The sequence below is a fragment of the Molothrus ater genome, chromosome 4, assembly GCF_012460135.2.
Source record: "Molothrus ater isolate BHLD 08-10-18 breed brown headed cowbird chromosome 4, BPBGC_Mater_1.1, whole genome shotgun sequence".
Taxonomy (NCBI): Eukaryota; Metazoa; Chordata; class Aves; order Passeriformes; family Icteridae; genus Molothrus; species Molothrus ater.
Window position 1 is genome coordinate 60,572,399 of NC_050481.2, and position 8,618 is coordinate 60,581,016.

At 42.1% G+C, this 8,618-nt stretch overlaps 1 protein-coding gene across 4 annotated transcripts in view; it reads right to left on the bottom strand.

Annotated features, from left to right (window-relative positions):
• JAKMIP1 (janus kinase and microtubule interacting protein 1) overlaps window positions 1-2,631 on the bottom strand; it is a 228,491-nt gene extending 225,860 nt beyond the window's left edge. For all 4 annotated transcript variants that reach the window (XM_054514757.1, XM_054514760.1, XM_054514756.1 and 1 more), the window contains exons 1-2: window positions 2,514-2,631; window positions 1,660-1,803 (exon numbers count right to left, since the gene is read on the bottom strand). The gene's annotated coding sequence lies outside the window, so the exon portion shown is untranslated. The remainder of the gene's footprint in view (window positions 1-1,659; window positions 1,804-2,513) is intronic.
• Between the last annotated feature and the right edge of the window lie 5,987 nt (window positions 2,632-8,618).

Genomic DNA, 8,618 nt, shown 5'->3' on the forward strand with positions numbered 1-8,618 from the left:
GAAAAAACAATCTATACATGGAATTAACTATAAACATTTGCATACTGACAAATTACACTTAAAGGCAGAAACTGACAGCAGAGCTGGGATGAACTGCAATGAAGATGGTGCTGTGGACAATGGGTACTAACTATGGAAAACAAAACATGAGCTTGAATGAGATGGACCTCTAAGAGAAGACTCTTAAGAAACCTCTGCTCCATCACTGTGTCCTGGAATTAACATTTTAACAGAGCACATCTCTTTCAGTTCAAGCCTCATTTATACCTCAGATTCAACACATGGCCTCTTTTGAGGATATTCCCAACTCCTGCATTCCCGTAACAACGATCTAAGACACTAAAGGAGCATTCATTTAAGTGGAGAGTGAGCATTGCTCAGAGCAGAGCACTTCCAAAAAGCAAATGGAAACAAAAAGCCTTCATCTGCATGCAGGAGAACTTAAACATGCTAGGCAAATCTCTACCCCAATGGCCTCTTACAGAACTTGCGTCAGCCTGTAGCAGACAAGCCCCAAGCCCCAGTGCCTCAGTGAAGGAGTCCCAGGAGTGACCTCCTTGAACTTGTAGAGCACCTCTCCCAACTCATGGGTCTCTCCACCCATGAGAAGAATCACCTTTTCCACGAGATCCAAGATTCTTGGCCTTTCTGTTTGAATCTCCAATATATCTATTCAAAGATTAGATTAGTATTAACAACCTAACTACGTGCACCCATCCAGAAACAAAAAGCTCAAACCTCAAAAGACCTCAGGTGCAAGAAACAAAGTCATCCCAGTGAACCAAGAAGTACAAACAGAGCAGAGACAGAAAACAAATGTTCTAAGCCATACACAGTATCCCAGCCTTTGTATCACAGTAACTAATTTTAGCATTATTAACAAAAAGACATGGTTTTTCAATGCAGAACAAAAACATCATGTCAAAAGATAATTAAGGCAAAATTTAAAGGTCTTTAGAAAAACCTTCTTGCCTAAATGCACCATGAATTAGTGTGTCTTAAAATCACAAAACACTAATTTTCAGCAGGTTTTGGAAAACCAACACAAAGATATTCACCCTTTGCCATATAAAACTTGAAACTGAAGCTGGCATCTCACAGAGATGAAACACAGCAGACCCTAATAAGCATTACAGAATCCAACTCCTGGTTAAATATACAGGCACATCAAGCTTACTGTCAGTGAGACCAACAGTGTAAAAAGAGACAATACTGTGTATACATGATGGGTTCTAAGCATAGGGCAGGGATCTCATTGAGCAAAAGGAATCTCTGAATGGAGTGGGTCTCAATTCCTTCCCCCTTACAAAATTTGCTAGGATTTATTTTCTTTCTTCTTCTAATAATTCTATTAATTTTAAAACAAATAAATACAGTCAGTTATCATTAACATAATTTCTTTTGATTGTTTTGATTAAGCAGTGTTGTGCATGGAAATAATTTGTAAGGCTAGTAAATATATAAATACCCAACAAAAATAATTATTGCTAGTTAGTTAAGCCTGTGTTCATCCTCCTCTAATTTAGAGATCCCGCAAATCTGCAGTGACTTGCAGGCCTAGACACTGCCTTAAGGGCTGATGTAAAGAACTTTTTTTAAAATCTCACCCATCCACTAGAACAAACCAATCTTTACGGGGAACCAAGAGAGAAAAATTACAGTGTATGCAGGTACTCCTGTGATCCAGCCCACTGGAGTGATCTGTTCTGTAGTGTTGCCATAGAAAATGCAAAGGAAGCCTCCAATTAGGGACGAGGTCACATTTAAGCAGAGATATTATGTAAATATCAGCCAGCCAGCACCCTGCAAAAAAAAAAAAAATAAAATAAAATAAAGGCCTCATCCTGCCAGCCCTCCAAGGGCAGGCCTCGGGTTCGCTCCTCGAACATCGCTGCCAGCAGGACCCGGTTTGCAGGAGCAGGTGCCCGCGCCGGAGGCTGCCCGGGGACCCCCGGCACCGCAGGTACGGCCCGGGCGGGGGCGGGCGGCAGCGCCGGGATGCTCGGGACCTTCCTGCCGCCGTGCCGGGGCTGCCGGCGGGGCGGGGGGAGCACAGGGAGCCCCGGAGCTGTCCCGGCCCCTCCGCGGCCGCGCCCCGGCCCGCTGATGGCTGCGGGGGAGTTGCGGGAGGGCGGGGGCCGGCGGGGGACCGGAGGGTCGGAGCCGCCTCGCCCCGCCTGGGGACGCGCAGCCCCTGCCCCGCAAGGACCGGGCCCCCTTCCCGGGGCTTCCTCGCCCGTCGGGTCACCGGCACGGACGGGCGAGCGGAGAGGGGCACAGCCTCGCCCCGCCCCGGGATGCACTTTTTTCCCTTAGGCATCTCGCACGACCAAAGTCTCCGAGCGCGGCAGCATCCATCCTCCCTCCCTCCCTCCATCCATCCATCCATCCATCCATTCCTCCATCCATCCCTCCATCCCTCCGTCCTCCCTCCCCTGCCACGCCGTGCCCGCGCCGCCCCCGCATCACCCAAACAATCAGTAGTAATAAAAATCGTGCCCGCCGCCACTCACCCACTCCGCGGCCGGCGACGGCGGCAGGGCCCGGCCGATCCCTGCCCGCTCCTTCGCCGGGGATCCTCCGGCGCGATGCGGTCGGAGCAGCGGCGCAGCAGCCGCACCTCGCTGCCGGTCCCTCCCCAGCTGTCACCGGCGGCCCGCCCTCGGGGGCGGCGGCGGCCGGGCCCTCCCGCGGCCCCGCCCCGCGCCCGCCGCCGCTCGGGGCGCGATGGATCCGCGATGGATCCGCGATGGATCCGCGGGGCTGCGGCGCCGGGAGAGCCGCCCCGCACGCCATGGGGACCGCGTCCCCTCGCTCGGTCCCCGCTTCAGCAGGTGCGGGCACGTCCGGCACGGAGTGCCCAGGGGAGGGACCCATTTAATTTTCTATGTTACACAAGAATTAGACGCGGAGTTGTCAGATCAACTCAGCTGCCGGACGCCTCTAAATCCTGATGCCATTTAAAACCTCATTCTTTTGTCAGAATGGAAGAGAATATCAGCTTGAAGCTCCCGGGCCTGGGCTTTCCTGGGGGTTTCAATCCAGACTGACTCCTCCGTGCATCGGCTGTGAACGCACCTCTACTAAAATGCTGCTCGTGGTTATATTTCTGTTGATCCAGATTCAGTGAGGACCCAGTAAATGCAGCAGAAATGTGTTTCTGTGAGCCAGTCACCAAGACCTCAGAGATTGGGAATGGTCATGATAACTGGCTCAGTATTATATTGATGGTTTATACAGAATTGGTGTAAACTGGCCTCAAATCAAGGAGAAAATAAACAAGTTTGCCACTCCATTTGTTTTGTTGTTGTTGCTGCTGCTGCTGTAGTGCTAGGTTTGTACTAAGTTTAAAAAGACAAGATGGCTATGGAAAAGAGATTTGAACAGGAATCACAATACACAAGAAACATGCATCAGCCTCAGAACATGCTCAAAGAAGTAGGTTGGTGGAGTTCAGAGAGACAGCTCAGGGCAGCATCACAGACACAGAAATTTGAGAAGGGAACACTTCACTATTGCAGATAAAACTAACTCTATTGATGGCCACACTGAATGATTAAAATCCAAATTGGAATTGCATTTTAACAGTCAAGGCAATTAAACAGAAACACCTTATGAGACTAAAAGGGAATATGCATTGCTGGCTGGTGTGAAGCATCGCTTAAATCTCTTTCCAAAAGGAGGCCTTTCAAACAAGACCTAAAGGAATTCTTCTGGCCAGAATAACCCCAAAAGTTCCTTCTCTGTAAGAGAAAATGCTGCTTTTGATTTTAAAATCAATACAAATTGAATGTCCCCAACAAATTGTTGTTAATTATTTAATATAGTTAAATTTTACCATTTTCTAAGAAAATTTCAGGTATAAATGTTTGATACTTAGGCTTTTAAAAAATGCCAACACAGTTATTAGTGGCTGTGTTCCAAGTCTGGATTAATGAAACCAGAATAAGCAGCTTGTTATGCTTTAGCTGCTATCTAACTGTTCTTCATAAGAGTAGGAATCTGGGGCCTTAGTTCTGGCCCTGGTCAGGGAGAGAGGAAATTGGAGCTCATAAATAATGTATGCATGGGTTCATATTAGTGTTATGTCTTGTGCAAGGATGCAGTGTTGTGTTCTGAAAAACAGCAGGATGTTCTGTATAGTATTTGCTTGTAATGGGTTGGTGTATAGGGCTGTGCAGGCAAAATATTCTCTTAACAAAAAATTTTCACTTGAAATTACTTGAAAATAAAGAAGAAAGTATAGGTTATATCTTAGTTAGCACTTTCTTTCTCAGTATTTTTTTCATGAGTAGAAACATTTCAGCTTTTTTCTTTAAGTAACATGAATTTGATTTAATTTAAAAGTAAGGTGATTATCTTGTCCACACAGAGTCAAAAATATTATCTTCCTGTCAGACACGGCTCTAATACCTACTGTTCCATTCAGCTGAAGAGCAACCATCACTCCATGAACCCTAAAGCATTCTTTTGAGAGCTTGGACTTTGATACCCACTAATATCTAGAAGCTGAGGGACGTACTGCACTGTCTGTGCTGCACAGATTTACTGTAAACATGGTCCCATCCCCAAAGATCAAGTGCTGTTAGTGGTCATGGAATAGCCAAGAGACTGGCATATTAGGTAAAAGTGAAGATTTATAATCTGGCCTGGTTTTTGTTTGCCTGTTTATTTACAGCAGTGTTGTATCTTACTGGAAGAAAACTACTGGGTCAAGCCCAAGTTCACACTGGAATTCTGTGGGTTGGCCAAAAATTAATCCTGATTTATCCTGGTGACTGTGGTGTCCCTGCTGATGTGGGAAGGTTCCGAACAACACAAACAGAGTGAGGAGCTGTGAAATCCAGAAGATGTCTGCAAAGGAAGAGAAGTATTTTGCCCAGCTATCTGCTGATTTATTACTACTGATTGTTTGGCCAGTGTGTTACCAGCTTCCTACCTCTGCTGTTAGTGACTGGTAAAGCAGACTGAATATTGGATCTGAAAAGCGGTGTGTGAGACATCAGCAAGACAATACTTGGCTCTGTTCTGAATTCCTTAAAAATCAATCCAAATTCTTCATTTATTTCAGGAGGGAAAAAACTGACTCTTTGAAACAACACTTTAAAAATGCCCTAAAAACCTTCTGGTAACTTTACAACTATGCAATTTAGAATTAGAAGCACCTTGACTTTATTGCACTCCTGCTACAGTAACTATATGACGTAGAAAGCAAAATAAAATTTCAAGGACAGGCCATAATTGAAAAGTTAATTCATTTTTAATATTGATATTCTCATTTTAAAGAGCTTTAATCCTGCAGACTAGCAGAAGAATATCAGACTCGTTGCTCTAAATTTGCTTTTTAATCCTAATAAAAATCTCTTATAAACAGAGATGGTGCTCCTGTTCAGTTAAAATTCAAAGCATGAGAAGTTTTTAAAACTTCAGTTCTTTTTGTAATGCCTTAAGCTTTTACATTATTTTATTAAAAAAAAATCCTAGAGCACATTTGAAACTGATTTACACAGAGGGGACCAGCCTATTTGCTGCTGTAAATGTAAAAGGGGTGCATTGATTTTTTTATTATTGTTGTCATTATTATTGTTAATATTATCAATACTACTATTTAGAAATCAGAAACAACACACTCAAAGAACAGGGGTTTTTTTAAACATTGTGTTTTTTCCCATTGAAATGCAGCCATCTGCAGGCAGTTATATAATAGTGCATAGAAACAGTACAATTATGTACAATTTATGGCTATATTTAAAACTTCTTACAGCACTGATTATTATGAATGTTAATACTGCTCAGGACAGGAAAGAGAAAATTTCTTTTAGGGGAAACCTTAATTTGACTGAATATAATTATGCACTTTAAAGGATTTGGGTGTGATCTTTTATGGGAATGATTTTTCTAGAAAAGTTGGATTCAAGAACATCTCCTTCAGAAAGCCTGGGAGATTCAGAGTCATTGAAATGGAATGAGGTTTATTCTTCTAAGTTATTGTGGCATTGTGAAACTTGCAGTGGATTTGCATTTAAAACAGTCATGTTTTAGCATTCATTTAAGTTTTTTTAAGAAACACTATTTTCAGATTCAAGTTTGGTGGAAAGAGCTGGCCTGATTTTCTGTACTTGAGATGTGCTTTGCTCAGAGAGCTGGCTGCTGTATCTGTGTATGGGATGCCTGGACTCCCTTTCTGCATTGTGGGTGAATCTCTGGCAAAGCCACCTTGGCCCTGGAGCAGAGGTGCCTTTTACACACCCCAAGAGAATCTGTCTTGCTGTGCAGTTATGTAAAAAATTCATAGTGGCACCAACACATGCCAAAAAAAAAAAAAAAAAAAAATCACCTGCCATGCTACTGAATTTCAAAACACAGGATATGTGTCTGCTGTACCAAGGGGAAGTGGTGCTGGGGTGTCCCACAGCTCACAAGGTGGGACAAGTAAAGGTTTGGCCAAGGTCAGAACCTGCCCACATCTGCCAAGACTTGTGTGTGCATTGTATAAATTCCTTCAACAAAACATAGTCAGAATCTAATTTTCTTTTACAAATGGTCAAAACATTGATATGACAAGTTGCAGTGTATCATCTTGGAGATGTTCTCCCATCTTTCTCACCCTGGTGATGGGTTCTGCCTTAGGTGGGTGATGGTATAATACCCAGAAATAGCATGTGTTACAAACTCCTGCTTTCAATAGGGAATAATTAACATGCACAGGTATAAATAGTGGCCTAGCAGGAAGGAAGTAGACTGCAATTAAGAGTTGAAATATATAGTTTAACAATCATAACTTGTGTTTCTGTATTGTACTGGATAGATTGTACAATATTCCTTTCTTTTGTGTGTCAGCACGTGTCTGAGCGGATATGTATGCACTTTTAATGTTTCCTTGCACCTGTTTTAGAGCAGTCACATATTCCTTAGTAGAGGGGGAAGAGTCTTCTGGGAATATACACCCTGAAAATAGGATTTATTATAGGCTTTATGTACAGCTGACTTGGTTAAAAGCTGCCTTGCTGTGCAGTCACCTATCAAATTAAAAATGACAATATAAATAGATGAAGTTAATGACTATGCTGTGGAATATGGGAATAAAGCATTTGACTCATGCTAAAACAAAAGGGAAAATGGAAGATTCACAATATATTAACCCATGTGTGGTCAAAGATGCTGCTATAGAAGCAAGCACTGCTGCTTTGGTTGGCAATTGATTTCTCATGCTACACTACCTGCAGAGCCCTCTTTAATGCGTTTGCTGAGATGATTAGCTGTAATAAGGAGAGGCTAGGGATTAAAAGTGTAAAAATAACAGCCATTATGCTTCTTAGAAGGAATTCTCTGAGGATGTGTGCCTGTGGCTCACTCACGCTTGCTTTACTACGTGATGTACTGAGCTAGTCAGAGCTTTGATGGAAAAAGCCTTCTAAACATGGCTGTTAAAATCATGACATTTTGGTGGACCACTTTTACTCTTAATGATTCTTTTTTCTTTCTTTTTAAGAATGAGTTGCTAATGGACACCTTGACTTTCTGAAGACAAATCTTATAATATTGTATATATGGATAATATTATGTAAGTTCATCAACTCTTGGATTGTAGCATTGCTCTCATAGAAACTTAACGTGCAAAGGGAAAAAGAAATGAAAATACCCTTTACTGGTCTTCTAATTAATATCAGAATTTAATCACACTGAATATTTTAGTACTGCTAGAGCAGTTTATATGTTTAGAGCATAGGTGAACTTTTCTTGCACCTATGGATTCAAAACTGCAGGTTCAGGACATAATACAAGGTTATGCACCCTTTCAAAAGATAGCAGCTAGCTGGAAATGCCCTTTAAGATCTACCACAGTTTCTGTTATGCACTAATGTAAATCTTCAATCAGTATTCAAAATCAATAAATGCTCTACTGCTGTCATGCAAGGTCTTTGTTCGAGGGGAATATTGAGGAATTCTCCTGGATGTAGTTTCTTAGAGAATGAAAACAAGGTTGCTCTCATAGAGTTGACCTTTGAGAAGAAGTAAAGGGTGATAGGGAAGTGAACAGATAGTCTGATAAATTCCTTCCCTTTTCCATATTAAAAGAGAAAATGAGCCAAAGATTTGTTTATCTTTGGAAAGCAAAATATAACTGAGCATAGATGTGCAAGATCTGCTGTTTCTCACTTGGAAGCAGCTCTCTTCAAAGACAGAGCAGGACTTTGAATACTGAATGTGGTCTTTTCTTTAGAGGTAGAAACTGGGTAAGACCAGTTGCTAACCAAAGGTACTGGAATCAGGGAATTTACCTTGAGAAAGATGAAATGAGCCCTTTCATTACTCGTCCTAGAGATGCATTACCATAGTCAGTGAAGATACCAAAACTCCTCCTGTACTATCATATTCTTGTAAATGCTCAGAAGCAAAATAACTTAAATTGTTCCTTGCTGTCTGGTTTCTGGTGGTGCAGAACCTGGATGCTTTTGTGTGTAATAAAAGTATATTTAATCTCTGCTAAGTATATTTAATTTCTGTTAAATGACAGCTTAATATGCAACAGAGGAAAAAGAAAACATTTCTCAAGTTTAAAAATTAACTGCCTCAAGTCTAATTAATATTATGGTAAGAAAAAAAAATGTATTAAT